General features: G+C 52.9%; 2 long non-coding RNA genes across 2 annotated transcripts; both read left to right on the top strand.

Moving 5' to 3' along the window:
• Positions 1–1,072: 1,072 nt before the first annotated feature.
• On the top strand, positions 1,073–8,288 carry LOC135408070 (uncharacterized). Its single transcript, XR_010427222.1, has 3 exons — positions 1,073–1,208; positions 2,068–2,190; positions 8,160–8,288. It is a non-coding gene; the product is annotated as an uncharacterized LOC135408070 (long non-coding RNA).
• Positions 3,353–5,265, top strand: LOC135408068 (uncharacterized). The gene is made up of 2 exons (XR_010427219.1): positions 3,353–4,230; positions 5,214–5,265. It is a non-coding gene; the product is annotated as an uncharacterized LOC135408068 (long non-coding RNA).
• Positions 8,289–8,317: the final 29 nt, after the last annotated feature.

Below are 8,317 nucleotides of genomic sequence, written 5' to 3'. Positions count from 1 at the left end.
GCTGTCCATGGCAAGTTTGAGACCAAATTGGCCCCCTGGAGGGACAGTGCTGTTGGTGCCCCCCGGGTTGGGGCACCCCGAGGACTCCAGCGCGCACCGAAAGGATTATTCGGGGAGATCCTCGGGGTGCCCGGCCCTGGGGAGCTCAAAGCAAGGTCCCTGCAATGGTTTCAGGCATTGCTGAGAGTATCCCAGGGGTCCCTGTCCCTGCTAGACATGGAGCTCTCTAATGGACTGGAATTGGGTTCTAAAAGTGGTGCTCCAAGTGCCAAAGCAGTGTGGGATTGGGATTAAGAAATGAGCAGTGAGGGTCCAATTGGCTGTTTTCTCTTGAATATAATGGTAAGAGCTGCAGGAGTGCCAGGTGGGTGTTCCAGTCCCCAGCATTTGGTTTGCACATGTCCTGGTCAGACACAGGTCCAACTTCCTCAGTCCTTAACCCAGTAGAGGGAGAATTAAGGACTGGCAGTGTTAAGGTGATGGGTGTGACAGGGGTTAAACTGGGAAAACATTGGGGAATTCCTCGGTTGGTCTATTTGCCAGACTCACCCAAACCTGTGCTCGGAAGAGATGGACTGGAAAAGTTGAGGCAGAAATGAAATTGAAAACTGGGGATGTTGAAACTGTAATTGCTGAAACTAAATGTGTCCAAGCAGCAGCTCTTGTTGTGCAGGGAATAACTCCTGTCAGTAGCAAGGTCCTGACTGAAGTGGCAGCTGCAGTTGTTCCTGTGGTGTGGGCCAGTGGAATTGCAGGAGAGTGGGAGAGGGCAGAACCTGTGGGTATTACCCCTGATGTGGGATCTATATGGGTAAGGCAAACCCAGTATCCTTTAAAATCAGAATGCCAGACTGGATTGGTTGCAGTAACAGCTAAATTTGCTCCTCCTGGTTTGCTTGTAGGATTTGAATGCAAGAACCTGCCAAGAAACCAATGGCCAAGATGATTGATTAGTGCAGGGCCTGAGAGAACCATCTTCAATGACAACCTGAAGCAGTTTCCAGTATTGGATTGCAAAGATGGCCTTTGCTGCATCTCCTTGAGCAAGGAAAGCCAAGAAACCTATGCTTTGGCAGGAGAAAATCTGGAAAACGGGAAGGAAGAAAAGAAGCCCCCTGACTCCTCCCTGAGCCCCAGACAGCCCATGAACTGCCTTCCTGGGAATGGTAGGACAGGATGGACTCTGGATTGCTCCCTCTGGATGTGTGGTAAGACTGTTATGCCAACTTCTCAAACAGCCTGTAAGCATTTGCTGCCTTGGCTAGATGGTGCAAGGGCAGCCTTTAAGCAGCTGAAGCATTCCCTGAGGAGAGCTCTGGGTCTGCCAGATGTGTCAGAACTGTTGGAAGCATCTTTGGTGGGGAGGGCAAACAAAGGACGAGGTGTGCAGTGACCCCCCTGAGAAGGGACTTGGAGTTAATGGCATCCCTGCAAGTGAACTTTGTGGGCTGTTCCCCCTGTAGGGCAGGTGATAGTCCCAGCTACAGTGATGGGAAAAATGGTTAAAAGGGAGCCCCAAAAGCTGGAAATCCTCCAGGAGGCTCTTGGCCAAGAGAGTTTTCTGAGTTCCCCCTGAAAGAAGGACAGTGATAGCTTTTGAGTGCTGGTAGATCCTTTGAATAGATAGCCTTGAGTGTGTCCTTGTTGCCCCAGTAGGCCTTGTCAAAGTCCCCATATTCCAGGAGATATACATATTAAAGTTTAAAATGATCTCCATAATCCTTTGTTGTCTTGAGGCTCTCCCCTGCAGGAACTCCAGGAACTCCTGGTGCCGCCTGGGCCGATGGATTGGACGCCCCAGCCCCTCCGTTCCTGCCCAGCCAGTGGGTCCGTGTCCAGTGGTGGCACTGCCAGCCCTGCAGGTGAAGTGGGAAGGGCCTTTCCAGGTCTTGTGGGTCACACTGATAGCAGCTGAAGTTGCAGAAAAAGGACCTGGGGTCTGTTGTTCTTTAGTTCAGAAAGCTCCTTTTGGTTGGTGAGCAGAACAAAGTGGATCCTTAGGGTCAAGTATAAAGTGGGAATGATATGTGCATGTTGAGATGTAACAAGAGCTGATCCTTTTTGCAGTGGGATGTAGCCTGGAAACTGCACAGAGCTGAGCCAAGGGATTGAAAGGGACCAACCAAGGGAGGTGAAGAAAGAATTAAAGTGAGGCAGCAGCCAAGCAGCAGCAAGTTGCTGTGTAAGCAGGTGAGTTGTGTTGAGGTTCCTAAGACAGGCACTGAGGACTTTGAGGGCTCCAGACAGAGCAGACCTGGGAAGGCCCTTAGTGAAGCCCCTTGGAAACCTTCTAAAGGTAGGTGTGTATGGTGATAAGTGTTGGAAAATGTCCTGACTGTGGAACAGGAATGCAGGGAAGGAAAATGAATCCTCCTGTAATGCTGACCCCTCCCATCAGCTGTAGTAGAGATACCTGTGTGTGCCCTTTGGGAGCTGATTACCAGGGCACCCGTGGGCCTGGGATCATGGCAGGGTGTTGTAAGCAAGGAATGCCTGGCTTCTGAAACTCACCAGCTGAGTCTTAGAGGCTTCTTTGAAGAGCTGAGTTGAGGCAGCAGAATTGGCCTTGCAGGAGGGACTCTGTGCCTGCTCTCCCGTGGCTCCAAGGGATCTCTGGCCCTTCACGCCGGCACCGAGATTTTCTCGGGAAGGGCCTCAGATCCCCGGACCAGTCTGGGACACAGGCAAGACCCCCCTGCCTTTAGAAATGAGGCCTTCTTGTGGCTTCCTCCCCGTCCCCGTTGGTGGGTTCCAAAGAAGGCCTCTTGAAATGCCTTTTGGGCTGTCCATGGCAAGCTTGAGACCAAATTGGCCCCCTGGAGGGACAGTGCTGTTGGTGCCCCCCGGGTTGGGGCACCCCGAGGACTCCAGCGCGCACCGAAAGGATTATTCGGGGAGATCCTCGGGGTGCCCGGCCCTGGGGAGCTCAAAGCAAGGTCCCTCCCATGGATTCAGGCATTCCTGAGAGTAGACTGGACTGTGCAGAGAGGGAGCAGTTTGTCCTGTGGAGTTGGGATGGATTAGTTCAGGATGCCTTGGGAGGCAGGGCTGGAGAGGCCCCTCTGTTGGCTGTAGTGGTGGAAGGTTGTAGCAGCAGGGATGGAGCCTTCGACCTCCTGCTCCCCCCGTGAGCCCCGACGGGACCGTGCCCTTGGCAATGGAGGGCCCCCCATTGCTGAGTCAGCGGTTCCGGGGCCAGGAGGGATGGGATCAGGATGCCGAGCTCCACCCAGGGCCAGGGCTGCCAATGTTCAACCATGGAGAGAACTGAAAGCAGAGTGAGATGGAAGCCAAGCTGCAGCACAGGGGTGGGTGAGAAAAGACCCTAATCCTTAGGTGGAGCTTTGAATTCCCTGGAAAAATGGATCCTGTCAGATGGTTCAGGCCCTTGTGGATGCTGGAGCAGAGGCCTCTGTAATTTATGGTCACCCTAAAAAGTTGCAAGGACAGCAAGTTCTGACTGCAGGATGAGGTGGGAAACAAAGTGCAGTGGTCCAGAGAAAAGCTGAGCTTAAAATTGGTCCTGTGCCAGAGCAGCCTTGTGCAGTGCTTGTTGCTGTCCCTGAGTGTCCCATTGCAGTGGATATTCCCAAGGGTGCCTTGTGCTGGGGAACACTGGGGGCAGTTCCCTTTCCCTGGGCAGGGCAGGCAGGGCACGTTTCCCCCCTCGAGGGTGGCTCCACAGTCCCACCCTCTGCCCTGGGAGCGTGGCAGAACACCTGGAGCCACTGTCCTTGCCAGAGAGGGCACAAGGGATGGTTGGATGGGTGAGGGAATGGTTCAGGGAGTACAAGCACCATTAGAATGAGTAGGGCAGCACATGGAAAGGAAGGGGGGAGTTAATCCAGACAGAATTCAAGCACCTGCCCAACCTGTGATAGTTTTAGGAACTCAGAGGTGTTGTGGTCCCCAGGAACTGTTGCCCAGGACTAGGCAGGAGACTTCAGGCTTGGTCACCCCCAGAGCAAGGTGGAAGCCCAGCAGTTTATTGGTTGGTTTGGCTTTTGGTGACAACAAGGTCCTCCTTTGGGACCAATCCTTGGCCTGGGCCATAAAGTCCCAGGGCAGAAGTGTGAGTTTGAGTGGGAAATGAGCAGCAGGGAGGGTTGGAAACAGCTCAGGGAGCAATTCAACAGGCTCCAGACCTGTGGCCAATACGAGCTCCAGAGGGGGAACTGAAGGTTCCTGCCAGTGCTAATGATGCCAATTGGAGCCTCTGGCAGAAGTAGGGTAATGTAAGGGGGGTACTTTTGAATTAGATGATCAATGGAGCATAGAGGCGTGAGAAAGAAATCATATTAGGTTGTGAAACCAGCTGGAGTGTGGTACAATGTAACTTGATGGCACAAGCTAATTGTAAGGTCCATTGTGCTTTTCAGCAAGTCAGCCTGATATCCCCTGTTATCAGAGCTGAGTTCTTCCTTGGTTCTGCTACATCTTGCAAGGTAGGTACATCTACCCTTGAAACACCATGGGAGAGGTCATACCTAGGGGTGAGAAAGATGATGGTGAGAGGAAGATGATGTGGGCAGGGGTGGCTGGCCCCTTGCACTACAAGTAGGGCAGGCCCAGACTGTTGCCACCAGGCAATGATCAGGCGGGGTTTGGCTGCCAGTCAGGCCTCCCCTTACACTGTGTCCTGGCCCTACGTGGTGTAATGTGGAGCTGATCAAATGGGCTGTCAGGACTGCTGAGCTGAGCGATCCTCATCCTGCCACCGAGCCTGTGTTGCTCCGCGGGGACGCCCGCTAAGGGATGGGCACCGACCAGCTGCTGCAGATCCTGACAGCCCTGCCTGGCTGTGGGGGTGGGCACAGGTTAGTGATAGGAAGCAACTGAGAAAGAAGACTTTAAACATCCTATAGTGTTCCTTTAATACCCTTTATTTAGTATTCATATTTTCCCTTTACTTTCCCCTTGTACTGACCAAATATCGTGTTAATAGTTATCCATAATATTGTGTTAAGATCCTTTTTGGTATCCCTTTAACTCCCTTTTCACTAGTTAATATTATACTGTATTGAATGCTGTTCTTAGTATTTGTTTTAATGCCACATGATAAGGCAGTTCATTTGTATCCTTTTTTAACTTTTGATTCTCTTTGCTAAGTTTATTATTATTATTATTCTCACTGCAATAAAGATATCTTGTGTGTTTGAATGCTTGTGGCACTTGTCTTTATTCTGGGCCTGTATCCTAATGAACTGTTCCAGGTAGGAAGGAAGTGCCCTTAGGATTTGGGAATAGGAAGTTACTGGAAGCCAGCCCAAGATAACACCCTGTTGGAGAAGCAGCTCTGAGTATGTTCTTGGGCTTTAGTGGAAACTTAATAAATGATAAGAGGGCCTGAAATCCCCCTAAGGCCTTGGGTAAAAAGCTCCTCCAGGATGCCCAGGCCAGGCCCTGCTCAGGAAGGCAGCCCCATGGAATGGAGATGGTGTATCCAAGCCAGAGCCAGAGCAGGGGTCGGGGCAGGAGCGAGGCCTCGGGAGGGAGTTGCCCCTGGCCCTGTGGTTGAAGCAACAAGTGTAGATCCCCTGGACAGTGAGCACAAATCACTGGGGAAATGGGGAAAAGCCCCAGAGCAAGTGCTGGGAGCAGAGAGGGAGCATGCATGGCTCACTGCTGGGTCAGCCACATGTGTCAGTGGGAAGCACTTTTGGAAAGCAGGAGCTTATAACCCGTGCCAGAGGGAGTTTAAAGTCACGATAGGGGGAGGCAAAAGTAGTCCATGAGCTGAGTGAGACACTGTACCTGTGGGAATGAAACAGGAAGAACTAGGGCAGTGTCAGGTTTGTAGGGATTTGGGGTCAGTTGGCAGTGGTTTGGCTACTTGGCTCCCAAGTGACACCATCACGGAATTAGTGATTAAATGCAGACAAGGAAAATGGGAATATATTCCTGTGAATAAATGTTAGTGGAGGGAATGATATTGCCATGTTGTAGCTTGATATCTTACAGAAACTGTGGATCCTGACCATCCTCACAGCCCTTGTGGTCCCTCTGGGCGATGCTGTTCCCTGGAAAGTTCCCTGGAAAAGGTGCCTGGGTCGGGTGCCTTGGTTTGATTTGGATGGAGGTGGAAAAGCAGCTCCAAACCAGGACCCCAGGACAAGGTGACCTGGGAAGCAAATGGCCCTTGCCCAGGGGTCAGTCTCCCTTTGTGCCCGGGGGGACTCTCTGGCAGGGCCGGGGTCTGTCGGGCTCATTGTGCGGGCGGCTGTTGGTGCCCTCAGTGGGATTGGATGGATGTGATTCCAGGGGCTGGGAGCACTGTTGCCATGCAGTGCTGTAGTTTCCCTTACGGTGCTGGGTCCGGGGGGTCTCCCTGGCATCGTTGTCCCCCTGTGTGAGCGGTGCCAGTCCCAGCCCCAGTGTCACAGCAGCAGGGCCGTCCCCTGGGCTCTGCCTGCTGGGCTGTTCTGGGAAGTGCTGCCAAAAGAGCAAAGGGATCGGCTGGGGCAGGGGATGGCACAGTTTGGCATCATCCTCCCGAGGCGAATATTGGTCCAACTGTTGGGTACCTGCTGCCTGTGTCCTGCAGCCCAACATCATCAGGATAACAGAATTCCTTTCCCCACTCTGATTCCAGCTGTTCCTGTTATTCCATGAGTGGTGAGGAGTTGTTTCCTAGAGTGCCCTGCCTGTCAGCAAAACACCAGGCCCAAAGGATCCTGGCAAGTGCAGCCCTGGAAGAGTCAGGAATACTCAAAAATGCACCAGTTCTCAGGAAGTACAACTTTGTAAAACATTTATGAAGCTGAAATTCCACAGCACTGAGCTGTTGGGTCCCAAATAATATTGGAGGGAGAGGCAGAAAATGCCACTGCTGCTGGGGCTGAACTGTCTGCAGTGACTGGGCAGGACTTTGCCCTGATGCCTGAGTGCATCTTTGGGATGGATCCCAACTGTCAGCCCCTGGCTCCATAACTTGAGTAGATGATGCTCCTTCAAGCCCAGCTGCTGTGTTGGTGTCCTGTGGGCACCTCTTGCCCTGGCCTGCTGTGAATGTGTTTGTGTTGCAGCTCAATAAAGTCCCTTTCAGTGGTGATTGTGTCATTTTTGTGTCAGTTCCTCTCCCCTCTTGCCCTGCCCCAGTGGCTGCATCACTGGCTTGTGCCTAAATGAACTCTTCCCCTGCAGCAGTTCCCTGCTGCTCTCAGAGAGGGTGGAGTTGAGGCCCCTGAGCAAAGGGAAAAAGGATCCATCCAAGGCAGGCCCGTGCTCACCCCCTGCCTTCCTCCAGCCTCCCTCCTTACAGTTCCCGTCCCTGCTGGACACACAGCCTGTTCCCAAACAACCCCTGTTCCTGTTCTCTCTCCGTGTCTCCCCTCACAACTCCCCTCCTCTAATCTCCAGGTGCCCAGGCCCCTGTTTTTGAGGGGCATTCCTGGGCTGCTGTCCCCCCATTCCTTATAAATGAAGTGCCAAGAGCCCCAGGTGCAGAGAGGTCTGCAGGGAAGAAGTGCCAAGCGCTGCCTGTGCCTGCCTGTGTTCCTGCAGTTCTCCTTCCTGTTCTCCCTGGGCTGGAGAGACCTGCCTGCCCTGGGTTTATTGGGGCAGAGGGATGGGATTACATTTGTCCAGAAGGTTTGTTCACAGACATGTTTTCTGACAGGCAGTGCCATTTTCCTTTTGCCTTTCCCAGGTTTTTCCAAGTGCTGTCCAGCACAGGGATCCATGTGCTGGGACAGTGATTGGCAGCAGGAAGGGGAGCCTTGGCCTCACCTGCCCAGCTCAGGTGGGTGGCACAGAATGGGGGTGGGCTGGCAAGGCATGAACACATTTCTGAGTTCTGGAGTGCCTTGAATCCTTTCCCTGTCAGGTTTCTCTCCCTCATTTCCTGGGGTCCAGCGTCCCAGGTGTCTCTTCCTTTGCCCAAAGTCCAATGGCAGAGGATTGACTGACTCCCAAGGGAGGTTTGGAATGAAAAGGGTTCTGTTCAAATGGGGCAAGGAATGCAATAAGAAAGATGAGCCTCCTTTTAGTGCCTGAAATAGACAGGAATAAAAATGCTGGAAAAGGTCCCATTTTATTTGTTGTCCCCCCTGGATTTTTCATGGCTAAAACTCTCTAGTGAGCAATTGAAGAGAAGGGTGAAGGGCAGGAGCCTTTGACTTGCCCCGTGCCCTTAATTGCCTTGTTCTTTTCTCTTCCAGGCCAGGCCAAAGCCCTGATCCAGCCCAGCTCTGCCAAGTGCCCTGGGCTGGGAGCAGCCAAAGGCAAGAGGCTGCAGCCCCGCCGGCCGGGCTGGGGGCTCCTGGTGCTGCCCGTGGGGTGGGGTAAGTCAGAGGGACACGTTTCTCTCCTCCTGGTG

Source organism: Pseudopipra pipra, unplaced genomic scaffold (genome assembly GCF_036250125.1).
Source record: "Pseudopipra pipra isolate bDixPip1 unplaced genomic scaffold, bDixPip1.hap1 HAP1_SCAFFOLD_163, whole genome shotgun sequence".
In the NCBI taxonomy this organism is placed as follows: Eukaryota; Metazoa; Chordata; class Aves; order Passeriformes; family Pipridae; genus Pseudopipra; species Pseudopipra pipra.
Note: the sequence above shows the minus strand (reverse complement) of the source record. Positions and strands in the feature narration are given on the sequence as shown.